A 24,073-nucleotide genomic window follows, 5' to 3' on the forward strand; every position below is an offset into this window, starting at 1 on the left:
CGCCCTCCTCCCCACCACCTTCACCCATTCCCCACGTGGCCAGACCTCTGATTACATAACCTCAGTTCTGGTTCCTGCTGTTGAAACTGTTTCTTTTGGAAAGAAAACAAACGCTAACCTTGGCGAGGCCGGCCGCTTCCTCACCCACCCACCCATCCACCCACAGATCTGGCATTGGCAGGAGACAGCTGATTCTCAGCTGGTAGTGGGGTGACCGGGTCGGACAGTTCTCGCTAGTGGCCGAGTGCGTGAATTGATAGCGCGCGGCTCTGCTCCCGGAGCTGGTCACCTTTGCGGCTGGTGCTCCCCCTGCGGGACAAGGGCTGCAACTGCAAGGCCGGCGGGGGGCGCGCGGGGGGCGCGCGGGGGGCGCGCGGGGGGCGCGGTGAGAGGGCGGGGCTCCAGACACAGCTGTCTGGCCTTTCTGCGGATTTGCCCTGAAGTTCAGTTCAGTTCAGTCGCCCAGTCGTGTCCGACTGTTTGAGACCCCATGAACCACAGCACGCCAGGCCTCCCTGTCCCGGAGTTTACCCAAACTCATGTCCATTGAGTCGGTGATGCCATCCAACCATCTCATCCTCTGTCGTCCCCTTCTCCTCCTGCTTTCAATCTTTCCCAGCATCAGGGTCTTTTCCAATGAATCAGCTCTTCGCATCAGGTGGCCAAAGTATTGCCCTGAAGAGGGGCTACTATCTTAGCTGACCTATTCTAGAATGTTATAGAAGACCCATACTCGACCTCAGACTCTTAGGATCAGGCAGGCTCTCTCTCTCGTCTTAGAGCCTCTCACCTTCCCCAGCCCTCTCTCACTCCCTTCCTCTCTCTCTTCTCTTTGTGGGTGGGAGGGAAGCTTCAGCGGAGGCTTCAGGTGTGTAAAAGTATAGCAAAGGACTTATTTAGGATCAAAAACATTTAAGCCAATGAGGAGGAAATGTGCTGCATGGTATTATTAGAGTTACTCCCTAGGTGTGATCCGTTCTTGGTGAACAACATGCATTGCCTTCACCCTCGTGGGATGGTTGTCAGCCTCTTTCAGAGTCCACCTCAGCTCAACAGAAAGAGTCTTTTAACAAAGAGGGTGTGCTCACCTGAGCTTGATAAGCTGTTGACTTTATGGGGAAAAAATTTTTTTTTTTGAAAAGAGAAAAGGAAAACTGGGGGGGGAAATGAAGCAGTATGTTTAATGAATGAACCTGTCCAATTGTACTTGTTTGTGGTTACATTTTGATTAATTATTGATTTGACTGTGCCCGGCCTTATTTGCCCCATGCAGGACCTTTTGTTGTGGCATACAGGGATTGGACTGGAGGGGTGGCTTAGGTGGTTTGCCCACCCCCTTGGTGGTGTGGAAGGTAGATGTGATCAGCACAACTCCAGAGGTGAGGCTAAAATCTGAATCTGCCTCACATGTCTCTTCCTTATCCAGGGAGTGGTGGAGGGAGAAGATGTTTAACTTCTCACAGTAGGGATGTCATGAAGGACTTAGCTTCGGGTAGAGAGAAGATTCTAGGAGAGTTACCCCAAGTCTCCTTCTAAAAGAAAGCCTGGGAGAAAACCTAGGTGTCCTTGAGCAAACTGAATGTTCAAACTACCATGCAGTTGTATACAGTTCACATTTTAGCAAGGTTATCCTCAAAATCCTTCAAGCGAGGCTTCAGCAGTATGTGAACTGAGAGCTATGGTGTTGGAGAAGTTTTTTTTCCCAACTATGGTGTTGGAGGACTCTTGAAAGCCCCTTGGACAGCAAAGAGATCAAACCAGTCAATCCTAGGACATTCTGGGAGATCACTGTAAGTTAACGATAGCCTCAAGAAAGCTTCTCAAGTGGCACAGGGTAAAGAGTCTGCCTGTTAGTACAGACACAAAAATGCAGATCTGAAAGATGCAGTTTCAATCCTTGGGTTGGGAAGATCCCCTGGAGTAGGAAATGGCAACCTGCTCCAGTATTCTTGCCTGGAAAATTCCATGGACAGAGGAGCTTGGAGGGATACAGTCCATGGGGTTGCAAAGAGTTGGATATGTCTGAGCGACAAAGTGCACACACACACACTAGAAAGCTATCAGTATGTCATGGCACGAAGCAGGCTTGCTTAACTATAAAGCCATCAATAAAAGCACGATCCATGTCACAGGTCATCAGGTAAAAGAAAAATATCACCAGCCTTCTACTGATTTGAATAAGTGCTATGATAATCCTAGTTTGACCTTAGAGGGTCAGACCCTCTCCTGCCCAACATGAAGAAGGAGTTAGTGATGTAAGCCTGATGTCAATTCAAAGAAAGCAGTCTTTTCCCCTTCCCACTTTCCTTTGACTTTATTCTTTTTTCCTTTTTTATTTTTCCTTTGACTTTAAATTGTAGCCCACTTAATCTGTGGGGTAGAGCCCCCTCACCTGCCTGCTTGCATCTCTTACAGGTGTCCTATATTAATAAATCTACTTCTTGCTTATCACCTTGCCTCTAGCTGAATTCCTTCTGCGCTGAGACACAAAGCACCTGAACTTCATTAAGTCCTGAAATCAAATACGTGGAAGACCAGGTTTTGGCCAGGTTTGAGTCCCTGCTGTGGGGGTTCAGGTCCCAAACTGGATTTTGGCCGGGTTCAAGTCCCAGTCTGAGGTGACTGGTTTCACTTCTCTGGATGAGGTAAGTCTCAGAAAACCTCAGTGACAAGGAGCAGCCTTCCAAGAAGCCATTAGAAAAGCTAGTGAGTTGGAACGTTTGTAGTAAAGAGTCATTTCTGGTTCTTCCCTGGTGGTCCACTTGTTAAGACTCCACACTTCCACTTGATTCCTAGCTGGGGAACTAAGATCCTGCATGCCAGGTGGCACAACCAAAAAAAAAAAAAAAAAAAGAGTTGCCTCATTTCTATGCCACAGGCTAATTAAATGGATCAAAAGTCATGTCCCAAATACCCACTGCTTAGCACATTAAGTGTCATGGAAATAGAAGTCCTACGTGGACATTCCTTGGATGTTTAATTCTAGCTCATTTTGGTAAGGAACCTGAATCCAATGCTCCAAATTGGTCTCTTTTAAGACATTAGATGTCCACCTTATGTCTTAGTTCTCAGTCTTCTAATGTCTGAAATAGACTAGATAACATCTCCCAGAGTCAAGACTAGTTTATGATACCTGCTCACCTCCCCAAGTTATTTTAAGAGTCAAACATGACTGTGTCAGCAGGAAGGTTATACATGGCCAGTTGCTTGGGAAAGGAGTTTTTCAGCTCTCGATCACTGGAAGGCTTTGCTCCAAATGAACTTCCCCCACTTATTTACTTCCTATCCTAGCCATTTGGGCTTCTCGTCATAGCTCTCGTCACTGGCTGCCAGCATCTTGTTTATTTCTTTTCTCCCCAAGTTGGTGTTAGTTCCAGTAGGGCAGGGACATCTCCCTGGTTGCTTGCCTAATCCCAGGCTCAGCAGCATGCCTGTCTAAGTGTTTCACACATTTTTGCTTTCATCAAGTTGTGTGTGTGAGTTGCTCAGTCATATCCATCTCTTTGCCACCCCGCAGACTGTGGCTTGCCAGGCTTCTCTTATCTGTGCGATTCTCCAGATAAGAATACTGGAGTGGATTGCCATTCCCTTCTCCAGAGGATCTTCCTGACCCAGGGATCAAACCCTGGTCTCCTACATTGCAGGCAGAGTCTTTACCATTTGAGCTAAAGGGAAGTCCTATTTATCATCAAGTTACTGTTCTGTTTTCATGTGTCTGTAGGTAGAAATGTAACTGAAAGTGGGGTCTGGCTACTCGCTGCTCAAAAGCCAATAAAGATGTAAAGTTGGTTGGAAGGAAAGTTGACTTTGTTTTGCATGCTGGCAACTGGGAGTAGGGGGAGGCTAAACGTCTGTCCCCCTCCCCCTCAACAATCTTCGGGCAAGAGCTTTTATAGACTGAGAGGGGGGGCTGCATGCAGAAAAACACAGTCAGCTCTGACAGTCTTTTATTTATTTTTTTTAAGGTTTTTTTTAACACTACATTTATTTATTTATTTTTGGTTGTGTGGGTCTCTGTTGCTTTGCACGGGCTTTCTCTAGTCGCGGCGAGTGGGTGCTACTCTTCCTTGTGGTACACAGGCCCCTTACTTGTGGCTTCTCCTAATTTGGAACATAGGCTTTAGGCGCACAGGCTTAGTTGTGGCACACAAGCTTACTTGCTCCACAGCATGTGGAATCTTCAGCACTGGCAGGTGGATTCTTACCTACTGTACCACCAGAGAAGTCCTCCGTTAGTCATCTTGAAATTGGTCATCAGTGATCGGACCAGCATCATCTTGATTCTTCCAAGTGCAATTCAGTTCCAGGGTCAGTTTGTTCCCATTTTCTTGAGGTCTGTTCTTGGAATCATGGTAGCTTAAGTCATGGCCACGGTCTTGTAGTAAACTTCTTCCACGCGGTGGGGGTTTTAGTATCTGGAAAACAGTTCACAGAATATGGCTTAGAATGTTATCTATATCTCTTGAGTAGGAACTAAAAGTCCTTGACTTTGCTTAATGACTAAACTATTATTGTTTTGTCCTGTTTGACTGCTTTTCTTTGCTTCTGCATTTTCTCACTTTCTGATAAAACTTGTTCTTTGGCGAAAGTTTTTTCCACAGACAAAAGGCAGTCAGGACATCGTGGGGAATGACCGTAGTGTCCTGTTACATTTCAGAAATAAAGCCCTTTGTGAATGGCCACTTCTTTGTGAGCAACCCAAATGATTTATTGACATATGTACTTTGTAAAGTGAAAAATCACTTTGCAGCAATGTACTCTGCTAAGGTATTTTGTAGACAGAAATATTGCTATCTGTTATGAAATACTTTGTAAACCACCCAGTATTTATCTATGCTGTATCCTATGTACATAGTAGAATCTTTGTAAATGTTAAAGTGCTTTGTAAGTTTAGGAGTACTTTAAAAAGTACAAAATGTTCTGTAAACAGCAAGAAGTTCTGTGTACGGCAATATACTCTGTAAACATTACAGAGGTTTCCTAAAGGCATTTTTTTTTTTAATGTGAAGTGATCCATACAAGTTGAATTGTTTTGTAATCATCAGGTGCTCTTAAAACTGTAAAATGCTCTATAATTGGAAAGATGTAAATTGCTGTATGCTTTTGAATAATCAAATTATTTACTAGAGGCAAAGTCTCTTGCATATTGTAAAGTACTGAGCTCACTAAATAACAAAGTAATGTGTAGACAGCAGTGTGTTTGTCAGTGATACCTGGTTTATTAATATAGGATTTGTTCTTTATAAAATAATTTGTGACTTCCCTGGCAGTCTAGTATATAAAACTCTACACTTCCACTGCAAGGGGGCATGGGTTCAATTCCCGGTCAGGGAACAAATATCCCACTTGCCTCGCAGGGTGGCCAAAAATTTTAAAAATTAAACAAATACTTAAAAAAATCAAATAATTCAAAATGGGATAGCTTTTGATGGACATGACCACTACAGAAATGGTCTTAACTACTTTGAAACATTTGACCCCAGGAGCCTAGAACATGCTTGGCACACACCAGAGGCTTAATAAGTGTTTCTGGGATGAATGAATATTTTGTAAACTTTAAAGTATTTTGCAAACACTAGAATGATTTTAGATATTATACCATAAATTACATAGATTATAAAGTATGATGTTTCAATAATCAGCAAATTGATTGTAGACTGTAAAGCATTTGGTCATTTTTTAACGCAGTTGGATATCTTCAAGGCAGTGCTTATTGTTAGTTGTTCACTGTTCATTTGTCAGTTGATCAGTTGTCTGACTCTCTATGACCCATGGGCTGCAGCACGCCAAGCTTCCCTGTCCTTCACCATCTCCCAGAGCTTGCTCAAACTCATGTCCATCGAGTTGGTGATGCATCCAACTATCTCATCCTCTGTCATCCCCTTCTCCTTCTGCCTTCAATCTTTCCCCGCACCAGGGTCTTTTCCAATGAGATGGCTGCTCTTTGCATTAGGTGGCCAAAGTATTGGAGCTTCAGCTTCAGCATCAGTCCTTCTAATGAAAATTCAGGACTGATTTCCTTTAAGATTGACTGGTTGGATCTCCTTGCAGTCCAAGCTACTCTCAAGAGTCTTCTCCATCACCACAGTTCAAAAGCATCAATTCTTAAGCGTTCAGCCTTCCTTATGGTCCAACTCTCACATCCATACATGACTACTGGAAAAACCATAGCTTTGACTAGAGGGACCTTTGCTGTAATGCTTGACATTTTAAGATCCATGATATGCTGACAAGTATTTGGAAAAGATAAACTTATTTTAATAATGCCTTCAAAATAAGTATTTTGTACACATAAAAATGTGATTTGAACTGCAAATTACTGCATCCCTTATAAAGTATTTTTTATAATTTAATTAATTAATTATTTGGGGCTTTGATGGGTCTTTGTTGCTGCACGTGAGCTTTCTCTAGTTGCAGCGAGCTGGAGCTACTCTCTGGTTGTAGTTTCTAGGCTTCTCATTGCGGTGGCTTCTCTTGCTGTGGACAGGCTTTGGGCACTTGAACTTCAGTAATTGTAGCACACAGGCTCAGTAGTTGTGATGGACGGGCTTAGTTGCACCGAGGCGTGTAGAAGTTTCCCAGACCAGGCATCAAACCCATGTCCCCTCTGTTGGAAGGCAGATTCTCATCCACTGTGCCATCAGAGAAGTTCTCATAAAGTATTTTATAACAATGTTTTGTAATACACATGAAGTAGGATTCCATTTATATGAAACTTCCAGAATAGACAAAGAAACATACCAGTGGCTAGAGGGATGGAAGAGTGGTGAGTTACTTGATAAGGGGATGAAGTTTCCTTTTGGGGTGATTAAAATGTTTTGGAAGAAAAAGATTATGGTGCAGAACATAGTGATTGTACTCAATGCCATGGAACTGTTTAAAGTGGTTAAATGTTAATTTTACAATATATGACTTTTACCAAAGACAGAGAGCAAGGGAGCACAGATAGCCATTGGCCAGAAAGAACAGAACTTTATTTTGGTCTCACTGGTTTTGGAGGATAAAATCAGATAGGGGAGGAAGATATACAGCATAGAAGTTGAGGGGCGAATTAGCCATGTCAATTCAAGGTAGGAGGAGGAGGGCAGGGGTGTGCAGAGCAGATGGAGACAAGGGTGGAGGCAGGAGACCTGGTGCTGATGCTGCTGTTCTGGGTAAGCTTGGGTCTAAATCTTGTTGTCCTCCTTTCGGGCCTCAGTTTTCCTAACTGTGCTGGGGATTTGCTGGTGACACTAAGATATTGCAGGTATTTCTTGACCCTGAAATATCCTCAGTTAACAGTGCAGGCCATCTGGGGATGAAGGTGACTACAGCAGGTTGGAGATGATGGGGAGACCACACAAGGGACTTTCCACAGGAGAGAGTGAGCAGGGAGGAGTCAGGAGCCTTCACACGTTAATTCTGGACAGAGGGAAGGGGCTGGAGGCAAAGACTCCGAGGGGATCTGGACCTCCTCTCGCCTTCCCCCTCCCCTGCAAGGCAGGAAGCTGACCTGGAACCCAGGGGGTGGTCGCGTTGCCGCTTTCTCCCTCAGCGTGAGGTCGATGTCTTCTGGGCCTTGGGAGACCCCAAGGAGAAGTTGTGCAGCAGAGAGGTCAAGAAGAGGAAGAGCTCTGAGCGGGCCAAGCTCTCACCCAGACAGAGGCATTTTCCTGTGGATGTAAGGGAGAAGGTGTCAATGGAGGGGGATCCCTGGAAAACGTGTGGTTGCCCCATCCCCACAGTCCTGAAATATGTGCATGCTCATTTACATAGATTTGCAGGCAAAGTACTTGCGATCCTATTCTTGTCCTCAGTACCAACACCAGTGTGTGTGTGGGGAGGTGGGGGTGGGGAGAGGGGGTGTATGTGCCAGTGCATGCAGGGGCGTGTGCCTGTAAGTTCTACTTCAGCTCCACCTCTTCCCAGCCTAACCCATACAAATGCCCTCCTGTGTCCCTCCTGGCACCTAGTCTTTTCCTATCTAGAAGTTGTGTGCCTCTATGTGTTAATTATAATCTCAACTAAGCCAATTTATGAGAAAATGGGAAAACACTGGAGAAATCTCTGGCAGCGTGCCCTGGCTATGAGGTACAGGGGAGCTGAAACCTCTGGCCTGTCCTGGAGTGGGTGGGCACTTGGCTGTATAAATGGTGACCTACTTCTAATCAGTGGATAAACTGCCTTTGCTCTAAGCTTCTAAGTGTCCGCACTCTTCTGGTCACTTTGGCCCTCCTGCCAGCTCCCTGGTTCTGCCCACCATCAGTAGGCAACAGAGTCAGCCTGCCAGACCCAATCCCCAAACCCCAACCCCTGGGGCTTCTGACTGCTCATGCCTGCATCATGCTTGATAAGTACCCTTGACTAGTGGCCTGCTTACCCTTGAGCCTCATTTTCTATCATAACACCCACTCATGTCTTCCCAGAAGATGAAGTCAGCCATCACAGAAGTGTCCATGTAGGTGGAGCCCTGAGTATCCACAACTGACTTCAGCACAGGCTGTGTCCACTGGAATAACCAAGAGAGGGACCAGTGTGTGCTTAGGCTGGGCCACAGTTTCGACTGCATCCTATTGACCCACAGTCTCAGTGGGAAGGAAAGGATCCCAGAGAGCTGCCTTGTGTGCGTGGCAAAGTTCATTACAGCTCATAAGTAGTCACAGCACATCTCTGGGCGCATAAACATCTCTGGCACATTGAACTTGGAAGGGACATGCTTTGTCCAATGACCTGCGAGCTAAACGGGTGCATGTTATTCTGTTTTCCTTGTTTCTTTGTGTGTTTGGATAGAGTTCCCACTAGCTCCATTTATACACGATTGTGATGACCTGTGGTGGGCATGTTGCCTGAGCAGAAAAATAAACTTTTTGACTTTTAGTTCTTGAGATATTAAGCATATTTATCATAGCTTAGCTGTGCCCTGACCTACATAGACCCTGAGTTCCTACTGGGTCTTGAGCAAGCCCTCTGCCTTCCTGGGCCTCTCTGTTCCAATTCTACAAGACAGAATGATTCAACACTCAGACATTGACTGTTTCTTTAAGAGGTCAAAGGAGAAAAACAATTTGATCACTTGACAGGAGCTGAAAAAATTATCAAGAATACTCAATGGGAGTATTAAATCAAAATTTTAAGAACTTGTTGTAAAATAGCGAGAAGAAAGATATTTCCTTTGGTAGAGTAGTCATAAAATATCTGGAATAGGCAATAGCCAGCATTCAGCTTCATCGAGAAAATAAAAATACTCTCAAAGTTAGGACTTGGACAAGATTTCTCACTATCAGTGCTACTACATCACATGATTCCAGAAATGCTAGCCCATGATATTAGGGAAAACATGACATGACATATGGCTTTAGCATAAGAAATAATTAAGTCATAATATTATCATTTACAGATGCTAACACCAGTTATTAGGAACACCCAAGAGAATAAATGAAACACTGTTCATTATGAAAGTAATACAAAGAGTTTGTTCAGTTATGACAGAAATATACACCCCAAAACCTCAGTGGATTTCTGATATACTTATTAAAACAATTAAAATGTTTTTAGAAGAGTGTTTCTGGACTGAAGTGTGTTCTTTCTGAAGGAACCTTGGAAGATAATTAAGTTTAAATGAGCTCATTAGGGTGGGGCCTCCTTGAGGGGAAAGGATTCTTACAAGAAGAGGAAGTGGTTCCAGAGCCCTCACTCTGCCGTGTGAGGCCACAGCAAGATGGAGGCCGTGTGCAAGCCAGGAAGACCAGAACCTGACCACGCTGGCACCCTGGTCGCAGACTTGTGGCTTCCAGAACCCTGAAAAATAATTTTTTTTGTTAAACCATCCAGTCTATGGCATTTTGTTACAGCAACCCACGGCTCAACCTGACAAAGAGGCTCTACGAACAATAGCCACAGTCTCCTCCTATGTTTCTTAGCAATAAATTTAGCAAGAAATATACAAAACCTAGCTAGAAAGTTCAAGATGCCTCCAATGATATGAGAAGGACTAAATGGACACACTATCTTTTGTCTAGGATATATTCAACGTGTAGACTTGTCAAAGCTATGTGAATCAAATTACAAATTTAGGTTAATCCTAATAAAATCCCAGTGGAATTTTTTTTTGAGTCTTTGACAAAATGATTCTAAAGTATGCTTGGAAGAAAAATAAACATGTTACAGGAAAAAAGAAGAGCAATGGCACCTGTAAAATATTAAAACACATTGTACAGGTAGAATAATTCAAATAATATTGTATAGCTAGAAAAAACAGATTAGACAGTCAATGTGAATGTGCATCATTATGAAAAAACAAACAGAAATATACCTAAGGAGATTAAACATTTTAAATATAAATTTCAAATAGTGGCTAAAAATTGAATCATTTGATAGGTGATGAATTATGGGTAACTGCAAAATTCTGGGAGTAAATATTCCTTAATTCCTCCTGGATCTCATTCTAAACTGGCTTGTATTTTAAATGTGAAACTAGCTAACAAGAAGTAAATCAATGAATGTTTCTTCTTTCTCTTCCTTTCTGTCCCTTTCTTTCTTTTTACTGTTCTTTCAGCTACTTAGCCATTATTTATCTGTCTACATCACATACCTTGAAAGTGAAAGTGAAAGTCACTCAGTGGTATCTGACTCTTTGCAACCTCATGGACTATACAGTCCATGTAATTCTCCAGGCCAGAATACTGGAGTGGGTAGCCATTCCTTTCTCCAGGGATTCTTCCCAATCCAGGGATCGAACCCAGATCACCTACCTTGCATATGTGTAAATGTTAAAAATATTTTTAAAGGACATCCTCTGTAGTATTAATATGTATGATTTAGCAGTGACTTAAAGGTTATTTTTAATGTCAACTTTTTACTTTACATCCTTATTTGTGTAAGTTAGAAGAAAAATGACTATTTTAACTTAGAAAAATTGTAAACACATTTCCTCATTGTTGGGACATAGCAGGTTCTTGATAATGGATCATTTATTTGTCTGTTCTCTGTGTTCAAGTGTGTGTCTGTGTCTCTCACTTTATCACTGAGTCTCCATCTTCCTCCCCCATCATACCTCATCCCTTCCTTCCCCCGTCCCCTCCCCACACCCCTACTATCCTTGTCTCTGTAGATGTCTTGCTTTCTCTGCCCTTCAAAATCTCATCTTTGCCAAAACGTGTTTGGGCCTGAACTGAGTCAGAAAGTTACACACAGAACAGGAGTAAGCAGGCATTCCCTTGGGGGAGAAAGAGCATGGCTTACCTATGGAGAATGGAATGAAGACTTCTGACTTCCTGAAGTTGCCCTGCGCATCCAGGAAGTGGCCAGGGTAGAAGGTATCTGGCTTCTCAAAGTGGCATGGGTCATGGAGGGCAGAACTCAGGATGGGATACATGGTAATGCCCTAAGAGGATGTTAAAGACAAGTGGACCCAAGTTACCATCAACAAAGAGTGGCTGAATCCATTATGGTGCCTCCACAGCTGATAATGAGCTTCACCCACTGTGTGGCTCTATAGTTGGTGGCAGGAATGTTGAAATGACTCTCCCCATTCAGTTACTAGTGTCCCATCCCTCCAGGTATCGTCACCAACCACCCTGATCCCTCATCCCCAAGACCCCTTGGTCTACTTTATGATCCATCAACTAAAAGGCTCACATCTGACTCAACAGAGCCCTTTAAGAAGTTGACTCCAGGACTAGGGCTGGAATATAATCTGATGGGTGCTGGTATCAATCAACCATTGGGTGATCAACACTGTAAATATCACCCCTAGGTGCACCTAGACTCAGCAACGTAAGCTACCATGAAAAAAATAAGTTAGAACCGTAGGCGTCGACCTGGATAATATATCTATACGTTATGCTGCTATCTGTGCTCACTCATGTCTGACTCTTTGTGACCCCATGAACTGTAGTCTGGCAGGCTCCTCTGTCCATAGGGATTATCCAGGCAAGAATACTGGAGTAGGTTGCCATTTCCTTCTCTAGGGGATCTTCTGATCCAGGGATTGAACCTGCAACTGCTGTGCCTCCTACATGGGCAGGTGGATTCTTTACTACTGGGCCACCTGGGAAGTCACCAGGGAAGCCCCTATCTATACAGTGTACTGTTATATTAAAAAAGGAAAGCCACACTCATACACACAGACACGCACCAACAAGTTTCAAATTGTACTGATATGGACTTAAAGACCAGAGGGGAAGGTGACGTGCACACGCGACACAAGTTGCAAAGTGACAGACACGGTATCAGTCAATTGTTGTGTATGTGGAAAATCGCTGCAGACAGTAACTGCAGCCATGAAATTAAAAGATGCTCCTTGGAAGGAAATCTATGACAAACCTAGACAGGTAGGTTTTAAAAAGCAGAGACACCACTTTGCCAACAAAGGTCCGTATATTCAACGTGATGTTTTTTTTCTAGTAATCACGTACGGATGCAAGTGTTGGACCAAGAACAAGGCTGAGTGCAAAAGAATTGATGCTGTTGAGTTGTAGGGCTGGAGAAGACTCCTGAGAGTCCCTTGGACTGCAAGGAAAACAAACCAGTCAATCCTAAAAGGAATCAACCCTGAATATTCATTGGAAGGACTGATGCTGAAGCTCCAATACATTGGCCACCTGATGCGAAAAGCCGACTCATTGGAAAAGACCCTGATGCTGGGAAAGATTGAAGGCAAAGGAGAAGCGTGCAGCAGAGGATGAGATGGTTAGATAGCATCACTGACTCAATGGACATGAATTTGAGCAAACTCTGGGAGATAGTGGAGGACAAGAGGAGCCTGGCATGCTGCAGTCCATGGGGTCCTGAAGAGTCAGACTTAGCGACTGAACAATAACAGTAACAAATGGGTTCATATAAACATAAAGGTGAGATGATAGAATAGCTTTTAAAAAACTAACTCTATTGTATAACAGATTTCAATACAGATATATTGCTTTTCAGCAAATCTAACATCTTGTAAAAGTAGAAAGATAAGATAGAATAAACAGGAGAGGACTTTTCTCTTTTTCTAAACTCTCCCTTTCTCCCACAAAAATCTAGAAATAAAAATTCTTCTTATCGTCCAACAATCAGACAACATCCATAGGACTGGGTGCAGACAACACCTTCCAATTGATTCTGTAGCCATGCTGGTCTCACCTTAGGGAGGTAATATCCCCAGAAATCAGTGTCCTTGATGACAGAGTGGGGAACACCAAAGGGGAGGAGATCACTGAATCTTTGAATCTCGTGGATGATGGCCTTTGTATACAGCATTTTTGCCTGATCTTTCAGGGCTGGGAGATGGTGTGCACCAATCACTCTGTCAATTTCTGCGTGGGCTTTCTCTGAGAATGATAAGGATGGGAGGAGGGTACACAATAAATGCTCATAACAGTGGACTCAACCAAGTGACCTAAAAATGACCTGCAGACTGTTGAGAGGCTTTTATAAATTCTTAAGTAAGATGTTGGGTTATCATTCCTTCTCAATGAAAGCATCAAAAAATAAAGTCAGAAGCTTCTTTGTGGGGAAGTCTTGTGTGATGTTTCTACTTAAGTTATGACAGAGGGTAACTTGGGTAAGGTTGGGTGGGTAGAAATTCATTCAACATTTAAGGATGCTTCCCCCTCTCCACTCTTCTAAAAATGAATTGTAGCTTAAAATGATGTCATATCCTTTTGTGCCACTGACAGCTAAGTGATATTAGATAAGTCACTCCCTTCTCTAGTCTTAAATTCATTCCTGTGGAATAATGGAGTTTGATCAGTTTCTCCAAGAAACTTTGAGAGCTTCTCCAAGTCTTATCTGCAGACCATCAACAAGAGAACCACAGCAGGGGCTTTTTAATTAGTTGTAAATCAGCAAAGTCGAGTTCTTAGTCAACCCCAAAAAGTAGTTGGTAAAAATGATGTACTTTGGTAGACGATGAAATGCATTGCAAATGGTAATGCTTTGTATTGAGCCTGGCTTATAAACTAGAAAGTATCTTAGTGTCACCCAAGAATTTTTCAAATTACAAAAAAATTCATAAATATAAACACCTTCTACACCAGAAGGTGCTTCACTGATGAAAAAACATTTTGTAAACCCTAAAGTGTTTTGTCAAATTCAAAGAGCTCTGCCTGCAACAAATCTTTATTACAAATTACAAATCCTGATAAGGGTGATTTTTTATTTTTCAGACTGCTCAGGATAGAACTTGTCTGTCTTATCCCATCAACCAACCACCTTCCTTAGAGATGGAAGGCATGATCTTAGAAACAGTCAATGTCCCCCGTCCCCACCTCCCATAAGCCCAGCTCACCTAAGACATCAGGGTTCTTGAGAAGAAGTAGAAACCCATAGCAAATAACGGATCTAGAGGTCTCTGTGTCAGCGAAGAACAGTGAGAGCACCGTGTGAATGAGATTCTTCTGGTGAAACTCATTCTCAGGATCTGAGTGCTCCTAGAGATGGGGATGGTTGATTTTTAATGTCTCCTCTTGTGAAGATTCCCAATGTCTGGGTATTCCTATCTCCCTACCAACACGTTACTCTATGTCAGTTATTCTTTTTCCTGATCATTTTTTCTTTAATCAAGGTCAACAAGGTAATAAAGGGGTGAGATCTGGAGCCAAAGTGCTTGGATTTCAAACTCAACCCTACCATTTACTAGCTCTGTGTCTTTGGGCAAGGGATATAAACTCTCTGTCCCTTAGCTCATCATGTGGGGTGTTTTGAAATAATATGTCCTGAGTGTTCATTGGAAGGACTGATGCTAAAGCTGAAACTCCAATACTTTGGCCACCTCATGAGCAGAGCTGACTCATTGAAAAAGACCCTGATGCTGCAAGGGATTTGGGGCAGGAGGAGAAGGCGACAACAGAGGATGAGATGGCTGGATCACATCACTGACTGGATGGACTTGAGTTTGGGTGAACTCCGGGAGTTGGTGATGGACAGGGAGGCCTGGCGTGCTGCGATTCATGGGGTCGCAAATAGTCAGATACGACTGAGCAACTGAACTGAACTGATGACACGCACCATACACTTGGGGTTAATTTGTTGTTAATATTGCTGATGTTGTTGTGTCCTTGGGTGTCATTGTGCTCTGGATTGGCCCTTGTGGCTGACATTCCAGGAATGATACCAAAAATGTTTAAAAACTAGTAGGCACTTGCCTACTAACAGTGAACTAAAATGGACTGGAATGGGTGAATTTAACTCAGATGACCATTATATCTACTACTGTGGGCCAGAATCCCTTAGAAGAAATGGAGTAGCCATCATGGTCAACAAAAGGGTCTGAAATGCAGTACTTGGATGCAATATCAAAAAACGACAGAATGATCTCTGTTCATTTACAAGGCAAACCATTCAATATCACAGTAATGCAAGCCTATGCCCCAACCAGCAATGCTGAAGAAGCTGAAGTTGGACGGTTCTATGAAGACCTACAAGACCCTATAGAACTAACACCTAAAAAAGATGTCCTTTTCATTATAGGGGACCGGAATGCAAAAGTAGGAAGTCAAGAAACACCTGGAGTAACAGGCAAATTTGGCCTTGGAGTACAGAATGAAAAAGGGCAAAGGCTAATAGAGTTCTGCCAAGAGAACGCACTGGTCACAGCAAACAGCCTCTTCCAACAACACAAGAGAAGACTCTACACATGGACATCACCAGATGGTCAACACTGAAATCAGATTGATTGTCTTCATTGCGGTCAAAGATGGAGGAGCTTTATACAGTCAGCCAAAACAAGACTGGGAGCTGACTGTGGCTCAGATCATGAACTCCTTATTGCCAAATTCAGACTTAAATTGAGGAAAGTAGGGAAAATCACTAGACCATTCAGGTATGACCTAAATCAAATCCCTAACGATTATACAGTGGAAGTGAGAAATAGATTTAAGGGACTAGATCTGAAAGATGCCTGATGAACTATGGACGGAGGTTTGTGACATTGTACGGGAGACAGGGATCAAGACCAATCCCAAGAAAAAGAAATGCAAAAAGGCAAAATGTCTGTCTGAGGAGGCCTTACAAATAGCCGTGTAAAGAAGAGAAGCCAAAAGCAAAGGAGAAAAGGAAAGATATACCCATTTGAATACAGAATTTCAAGGAATAGCAAGGAGAGATAAGAAAGCCTCCCTCAGTGATCAGTGCAAAGAAATAGAGGAAAATAATAGAATGGGAAAGACTAGAGATCTCTTCAAGAAAATTAAAAACACCAAGAGAACATTTCATGCAAAGATGGGTACAATAAAGGACAAAAACGGTATGGACCTAACAGAATCAGAAGATATTAAGAAGAGGTGGCAAGAATATACAGAAAAACTGTACAAAAAAGATATTCCCAGATAATCATGATGGTGTGATCACTCACCTAGAGCCAGACATCCTCAATGTGAAGTCAAGTGGGCCTTAGAAAGCTTCACTATGAACAAAGCTAGTGGAGGTGATGGAATTCCAGCTGAGCTCTTTCAAATCCTAAAAGATGATGCTTTGAAAGTGCTGCACTCAATATGCCAGCAAATTTGGAAAACTCAGCAGTGGCCACAGGACTGGAAAAGGTCAGTTTTCATTCCAATCTCAAAGAAAGGCAATGCCAAAGAATGCTCAAACTACTGCAGAATTACACTCATTTCACATGCTAGTAATGTAATGCTCAACATTCTGCAAGCCAGGCTTCAACAAAACGTGAACCATGAACTTCCAGATGTTCAAGCTGGTTTTAGAAAAGGCAGAGGAACCAGAGATTAAATTGCCAACATCCACTGGATCATCAAAAAAGCAAGAGAGTTCCAGAAAAACATCTATTTCTGCTTTATTGACTATGCCAAAGCCTTTGACTGTGTGGATCACAACAAACTGAAAAATTCTGAAAGAGATGGGAATATCAGACCACCTGACCTGCCTCTTGAGAAACCTGCAGGTCAGGAAGCAACAGTTAGAACTGGACATGGAACAACAGACTGGTTCCAAACAGGAAAAAGAGTACATCAAGGCTGTATACTGTCACTCTGTTTATTTAACTTATATGCAGAGTACATCATGAGAAATGCTGGGCTGGATAAAGCACAAGCTGCAATCAAGTTTGCCGGGAGAAATAGCAATAACCTCAGATATGCAGATGACACCACCCTTATGGCAGAAAGTGAAGAACTAAAGAGCCTCTTGATGAAAGTGAAAGAGGAGAGTGAAAAAGTTGGCTTAAAGCTCAATGTTCAGAAAACAAAGTTCATGGGGTCCAGTCCCATCACTTCATGGCAAGTAGATGGAAACAGTGGAAACAGTGGCAGACTTTATTTTTTTGGACTCCAAAATCACTGCAGATGGTGACTGTAGCCATGAAATAAAAAGACTTACTCCTTGGAAGAAAAGTTATGACCAACCTAGACAGCATATTAAAAAGCAGAGACATTACTTTGCCAACAAAGGTCTGTCTAGTCAAGGCTATGATTTTTCCAATAGTTGTGTATGGATGTGAGAGTTGGACTATAAAGAAAGCTGAGCGCCAAAGAATTGATGCTTTTGAACTGTGTTGGAGAAGACTCTTGAGAGTCTCTTGGACTGCAAGGTGATCCAACCAGTCCATCCTAAAGGAAGTCAGTCCTGAATATTCATTGGAAGGACTGATGTTAGAAGCTGAAACTCCAATACTTTGGGCACTTGATGCGAAGAGCTGGCTTATTGGAAAAGATCCTGATGCTGGGAAAGATTGAGGGCAGGAGGAGAAGGGGACGACAGAGGATGAGATGGTTGGATGGCATCACTGACTCAATGGACATGAGTTTGAGTAAACTCTGGGAGTTGGTGAGGGGGAAGCCTGGCATGCTGCAGTACATGGTGTTGCAAAGAGTCAACACAACTGAGCGCCTGAACTGAACTGAACTGAGGCACTTGCCAGACCAATCAGAAGAGATATCAGCTTCCACCAATCAGAATAAACATTGGCCTCTACCAGTCAGAGCAGACATATGTTTATGACCAATCAAAGCAGGGTTCGATCTCTGTCTGTCAGAACTGAGAGAAGTAGTGAGCTGCAACTCAGAGAAAGCTTAATTGGGTTACAGATCAACTCCTTATCTATCAGCTCTTCAGAGGCATTCCAGGATAAAGGCTTAGAGAAGGTTAGGAATGAATCAGGGGATGGTTGGACCATGCATTGCTTGCTAATCCTTACATAAGTATTTCAACATTGAAATTTCAGGTACATCACACACAAATATACTAGTTCAATGACAGTAGTGTGTTCATCACTCTTTCTCACATCCACCCCGCCCCTGCCCCGAATCTGGGGCAGCCCTTACCTTGTCCATGTGGAGCAGCAGGGAATCAATGAAGTCCTTTGGGTCACTGGGGTCTAGTGTCTTCCAGTGGCTCACAATATTCTCAGTGAAAAAAATCTTTCACTTCTTGAAGCATGCTGTACAAGCGGGTGTGTGTGCCAGAAAAGTGTTTCAAGATGCCTGGGAAGATTTCAACCATGTACAAGGCAGCAAACGAGGTCCCAGAACCCATTGTACTCACTGGGCTGGTGCTGTGTGTTCTGAGCTGCACATGCAGCAACATCCAAAGGGCATCGTTCACCCAGTGAACTTGAGGAGTATACCTCCCACCTGAGCACACACCCACACAGTCACCCAACTCACCCACACTCACACATACACACACACAGTGGTGAATAGACCTCTGCACTCCGAGCCAGTCACTCATATCTGCTGAGGTTTCTTCTCTCAAAGCCTGTCCTTGTCCAAGTTCTGATTCTGACACTCCAACTGACTGATGGCCTCACCTGGAAGGGTGCAGGACTTGGAGTGCTTACATAAAACTGATCTCTTGATGCATTCTGCCTTTGATGTTCAGGACAGAAAACATCTAACTCTTCCCATGATCCACCCACCTCGATTCCTGGCCCACAGTGCAATCTTTGACCTCACCTGGCTATAGAAGCAGCTGAGAATGGTGAAGACTTCATTCAGTGAATGTAGCAGCATATTAATCTAGGGTCTTAGTAATTAAAGTGCTCACCAGAGACAACAGGGCAGATAATGTTGGCGGTGATGGAGTTAAGGAGGACGTGGGGGTCCAGATAGGCCCCTAAGAAGGAGAGGTCTGTTATGAGGGTCCCCTGCATTGTCCTGGGAGACTGTCCTGACTAGTGCCATTTCAGCTTGTTTGATGGTTTTCTTTCTTTTCTGTTGGCCAACCAGATTTCATTGTTCCTGTGAGTTTCAGCTCTTCTTTGTAAGAGTCTCTACCTCTGTGTCTTTTGTTGTTTTCCTTACTCTCTGTCTTGGGTTGACTTTCTCTGGTCTGGTCTTTGGCTCTTTCTTTCAAAATCACCCTTTCTTCTCTATTCTCTCTCCTTAGCCCCATATGTCTTTGAGTCTCCTCTCCTTGACCTCACTGACATTCTGTGTTCCTCAGACCCCATATCTCTTTTTATTTTTTTCCTAAGTCTTTTCCTAATCTGCTCCCAGGTTCATTTTGTGAGTGTTCTCAGGATCTCTCTGTCTCTTCTCTGTTTCTGTCTGCTTTCTCTACCTCTCCCTCTCTCTCTGTCTCCATCATTTTCTTTCTTTTTTCCTTCTCTGTTGTCTATATCCTTCTCTTCCTCTTCCTATCTCTGCATCTCTCTCTCCTCTGTCCCCATTTCATCCCCATGTCAACCCAGCCTGCACTCACCATGGGATTTCCAAAGCTCCTCCACCAGACACTGAGCCTCCTCCTTGATTCGTTCCTCAATACTCCTCTTCCCCATCCCAAAGGCCTTCTTGGTGGTCACAGAGAATCACTGTAGACTCTTCCAAGACTTTCCACTGGCAAAACCTAGACCTGATGATGGGGCATGGAGGGAAGGTTGAGAAGACACATGGGATGTTCCCTCCTTCCCTCCCTAGTCCTCACCCTTGTCCCAAACTCACCTGTTCCCTGGAAGACAGGGTCAATGATGGTGACATGCCCTTGGCCAGAGAAGGCCTCGGCCTGATCCACCAGGACCTCCCTCATCACCTCATACCCCTACAGGATGACAGCAGACCGAGACCCCAGGTAGATGGTAGACATCCATGTATTTCTCCTGCAGCTGTGGGGGCAGAGTCCAGGTCTCACTCTCTGACTCAACAGAAGGCTCTCAACCTCAACCCTGGACCACACCTCCCAGTTAGCCTACCCTGCAGGCTGCAGCCCCGTCAGGGAAGAGCAGAGACTGGAACTCTGTGGTCTCCTCCGAGCCTCACATATACCACCTGACCCCAAGCATCCTCATCTCTTGGCTTTTCCAAGAGCCCTCCCAGCTTTGGATTTAAGAATTACAGAGATTCCTACATCCAAGCTATAGAATGACTCCCTATCACTCTGTCCCAACCCACACAGGATCTCAGTTCAAAGTCTCAAGTCTATCAGAATCTCTCTCTGAAGGGAACCCTCCTATACTGTTGGTTGTAACGTAAATTGGTGCAATCACTGTGGAGAGCAGTATGGAGGTTCCTTAAGAAACTAAAAATAAAGCTTCCATATGATCCTGCAATCTCATTCCTGGGCATATGTCCAGAGAAAACCATAGTTTGAAAAGATATATGCACCCCAGTGTTCATTGCAGCACTATTTACAATAGCCAGGACATGGAAGCAACCTAAATGTCCATTGATGGGTGTTTAGGTAAGGAAGTAGTGCATATATATATAATATGGAATATTACTCTGCCATGAAAAAGGATGAAGTAATGCCATTTGCAGTAACATAGATGAACCTAGAGTTTGTTATGCTGAGTGAGGTAAGTCAGACAGAGAAAGACAAATATCATGTGGTATCATATATATATTTGAAATCTAAAAAAATAATACAAATGATCCTATTTACAAACCAGAAATTCAGTCACAGATGTAGAAAACAAGCTTATGGTTACCAAGTGGGAAGAGGAGTGGTAATTGGGAGATTGGGGTTGACATATAAACACTACTATATATAAAATACGTAACTAATAAGATATTACCATATAGCATAGGGAAATCTACTCAATATTCTCTAATGACCAATATAGGATTGGAGTCTAGAAGAGAGGGGATATGTTAATAATACAACATTATAAATCAACTATACTCCAATAAAAATTAATTAAAAGAAAAACAGAAGTAGTATCACATATGTAGAAGACAAACTTATGGTTACCTAGGAGGAAAGTGGGGGGCTAAAAAATTGGGAGAGTGGGATTAACATATATACACTTATGTTTGTATAAGATAGATAGCTAATAAGAACCTATTTTATAGCACAGGGAACTACTCAATATTCTGTAATGACCTTTTTGGGAAAAGAATCTAAAAAATAGTGGATATATGTATAACTAATTCACTTTGCTATACAGCAGAAAGTAACACAACATTATAAATCAACTATATCCAATAAAAGTTAATTTCAAAAACAGTACAGAAGCCATTAAGGACAGAGTCTTCTACTGCACCCTCCAAAGTACTGATGATCTTTATCATATATCTTTATTATTTTGAAAACCCATTTGGCACATATTATGAAACTGTACTGGGGACTGTGTTAAAAGCCTTAAGAAAGAAAAGATACATGCAACCTAATGATCACTCCAGCATTATTAACCATACCCAAGACATAGAAGCAACCTAAATGTCCATTGATAGAGGAATGGTTAAAGAAGATGTGTTACATATATACAATGGAATATTAGTCATAAAAAAGAACTAAATAATGTCATTTTGCAGCAACATGAATTAGAGGTGATCATACTAAGTGAAGTAAGAGAGAACAACAAATATAATACGCTATCACTCATAAGTGGAATATAATTTTTTTTAATTGATACAAATGAATGTATTTACCAAACAGAGTAATGGATGTAGAAGAGAAATTTACAGTTACCAACGGTGAAACATGCAGGGTATGGAAAGATAAACTAGGAATTTGGGATTGACATACACACACTACCATATATAAAATTGATAATCAACAAAGACCTACTAGTATAGCACAGGGAACCCTACTCAATATTCTGTAATAACTTATATGGGCAAAGAATCTGGAAAAGAATGAATATATATAAATGTATAACCGACCTACTTTTCCGTAAACTTGAAGCTAACGCAACATTGTAAGTCAACAGTACTCCAATAAAATTTTTTAATGAAAAAATAATTTCTCTCTCCACTCAACTTTGTTTCCACTCCTCATAGGACGTGTCATAAGCTTCCCTAGTGGGCACAGAGGGCCAGATCAAGACTGCAAGAAGACAGTCTCTTGCAGGGGGTAGGGCAAGGGGTAGGGCAAATCCCACCCAAAGTTGACCCCCAGCTCCCTCACTGCCTCTGAACTGTTTACCATCCACCCATCTCTGGCTTTCCAACCCCCTGCCCTTTCCATCTCACCACCTGGAATGGCTTGAGAAAGCCTTTATGGCCCAACTGAAAGATGTTCCTTAGGAAGGGCAGAGGCTGGGGTCCAGGGGGAGGTGGCCCCAGGAGGCAGGGTGGCCCCAGAAGAGCAGGAAGCCAATGAAGAGGATGAGGAGCAGGATGGCAGAGAGAGCCATGGTCCATGCCTGCCTTCAATGCTGCTGTTTCTCTTGAAGGTTGTCTGCTCTGTTCTTTGTTATTTTGCCCAATGTTTTGGGAACTATGTTCCAGGATCCTACCTTGGCAGAGTTCCTGCTTTTGAAACCCCCAGAGACATGAAGGAGCCCAAAGGCACAGGCGCTGCAGAGGCCATGCAGTTTATCCTCTCAGCTGGATCCCAAGCCAGCTTTTGATAAGCTCCTGATGGGCTGGAGGTATCTTGGTGGGCGATGCCCTTGAACAGAGAGTATGTCCCCCAAGGAAGAGGGGTGGTATCAGCCAGAGGAACTTGTGGAGGCTGGGTGTAGGGTGGTGGCCCTGCAAGGGCGGCTGTAGCCAGTTTTGTGGGTGAGTGGCATTGCGTTATGAGGGGCTAAGGTTAGCTGGCCAGCAGAAGAGGGCGTCCCGTGCCCACTGGCTGTGGGGGTTTGTGCATCTGTGGAGTGAGGTGTGGAAGCGGAGGTGGGGTCTGATGGAAGACCTAACGCTGTGTGGTCTGAGTTTGGGGGTTCCTCAGCAAATTTTTATTTTATTTTATTTTGCTTTATTAATTTTATTTATATCCAACAAAGAGCATGTGTTTTTGTTCAGTCGCTCAGTTATGTCCGACTCTTTGTGATGCCATGGACTGCAGCATGTCAGGCTTCCCTGTTCTTCACCATCTCCTGGAGTTTGCTCCAACTCATGTCCATTGAGTCGGTGATGCCATCCAACTATCTCATCCTCTGTCATCCCCTTTTCCTCCTGCCTTCTATCTTTCCCAGCATCAGGGTCTTTTCCAGTGAGTCAGTTCTTCCCATCAGGTGGCCAATGTATTGGAGTTTCAGCTGCAGCATCAGTCCTTCCAATGAATATTTAGGACTGATTTCCTTTAGGATGGACTAGTTGGAACTCCTTGTGGTCCAAGGGACTCTCAAGAGTCTTCTCCAACACCACAGTTCAAAAGCATCAATTCATTGGCTCTCAGCCTTCTTTATGTACAACTCACACATCCATCCATACATGACTACTGGAAAAACTGTAGCTTTGAATAGATGGACCTTTGTTGGCGAAGTAATGTCTCTGCTTTTTAATATACTGTCTAGGTTAGTCATAGTTTTTCTTCCAAGGAGAAAGCATCTTTTAATTTCATGGTTGCAGTCACCATCTGCAGTGATTTTGGAGTCCAAGAAAATGAAGTCTGTCACTGTTTCCATTGTTTCCCCATCTATTTGCCATGAAGTGATGGAACCAGATGCCATGACCTTCATTTTTTGAATGTTGAGTTTTAAGCCAGCTTTTTCATGCTTCTCTTTCTCTTTCATCAAGAGGCTCTTTAGTTCCTCTTTGCTTTCTGCCATAAGGGTGGTGTCATCTGCATATCTGAGGTTATTGATATTTTTCCTGCAATCTTGATTCCAGCTTGTGCTTCATCCAACACAACATTTTGCATGATGTATTCTGCATATAAGTTAAATAAGCAGGGTGATAATATACAACCTTGACATACTCCTTTCCCAATTTGGAACCAGTCCATTGTTCCATGTCCAGTTCTAATGTTGCTTCTTGACCTGCCTACA

At 43.1% G+C, this 24,073-nt stretch overlaps 1 pseudogene; it reads right to left on the reverse strand.

The window, feature by feature from the left end:
* Positions 1-233: 233 nt before the first annotated feature.
* LOC136157501 (cytochrome P450 2B4-like) lies at positions 234-22,492 on the reverse strand (annotated as a pseudogene).
* Between the last annotated feature and the right edge of the window lie 1,581 nt (positions 22,493-24,073).

The sequence above is a fragment of the Muntiacus reevesi genome, chromosome 2 (genome assembly GCF_963930625.1).
Source record: "Muntiacus reevesi chromosome 2, mMunRee1.1, whole genome shotgun sequence".
Lineage (NCBI taxonomy): Eukaryota > Metazoa > Chordata > Mammalia > Artiodactyla > Cervidae > Muntiacus > Muntiacus reevesi.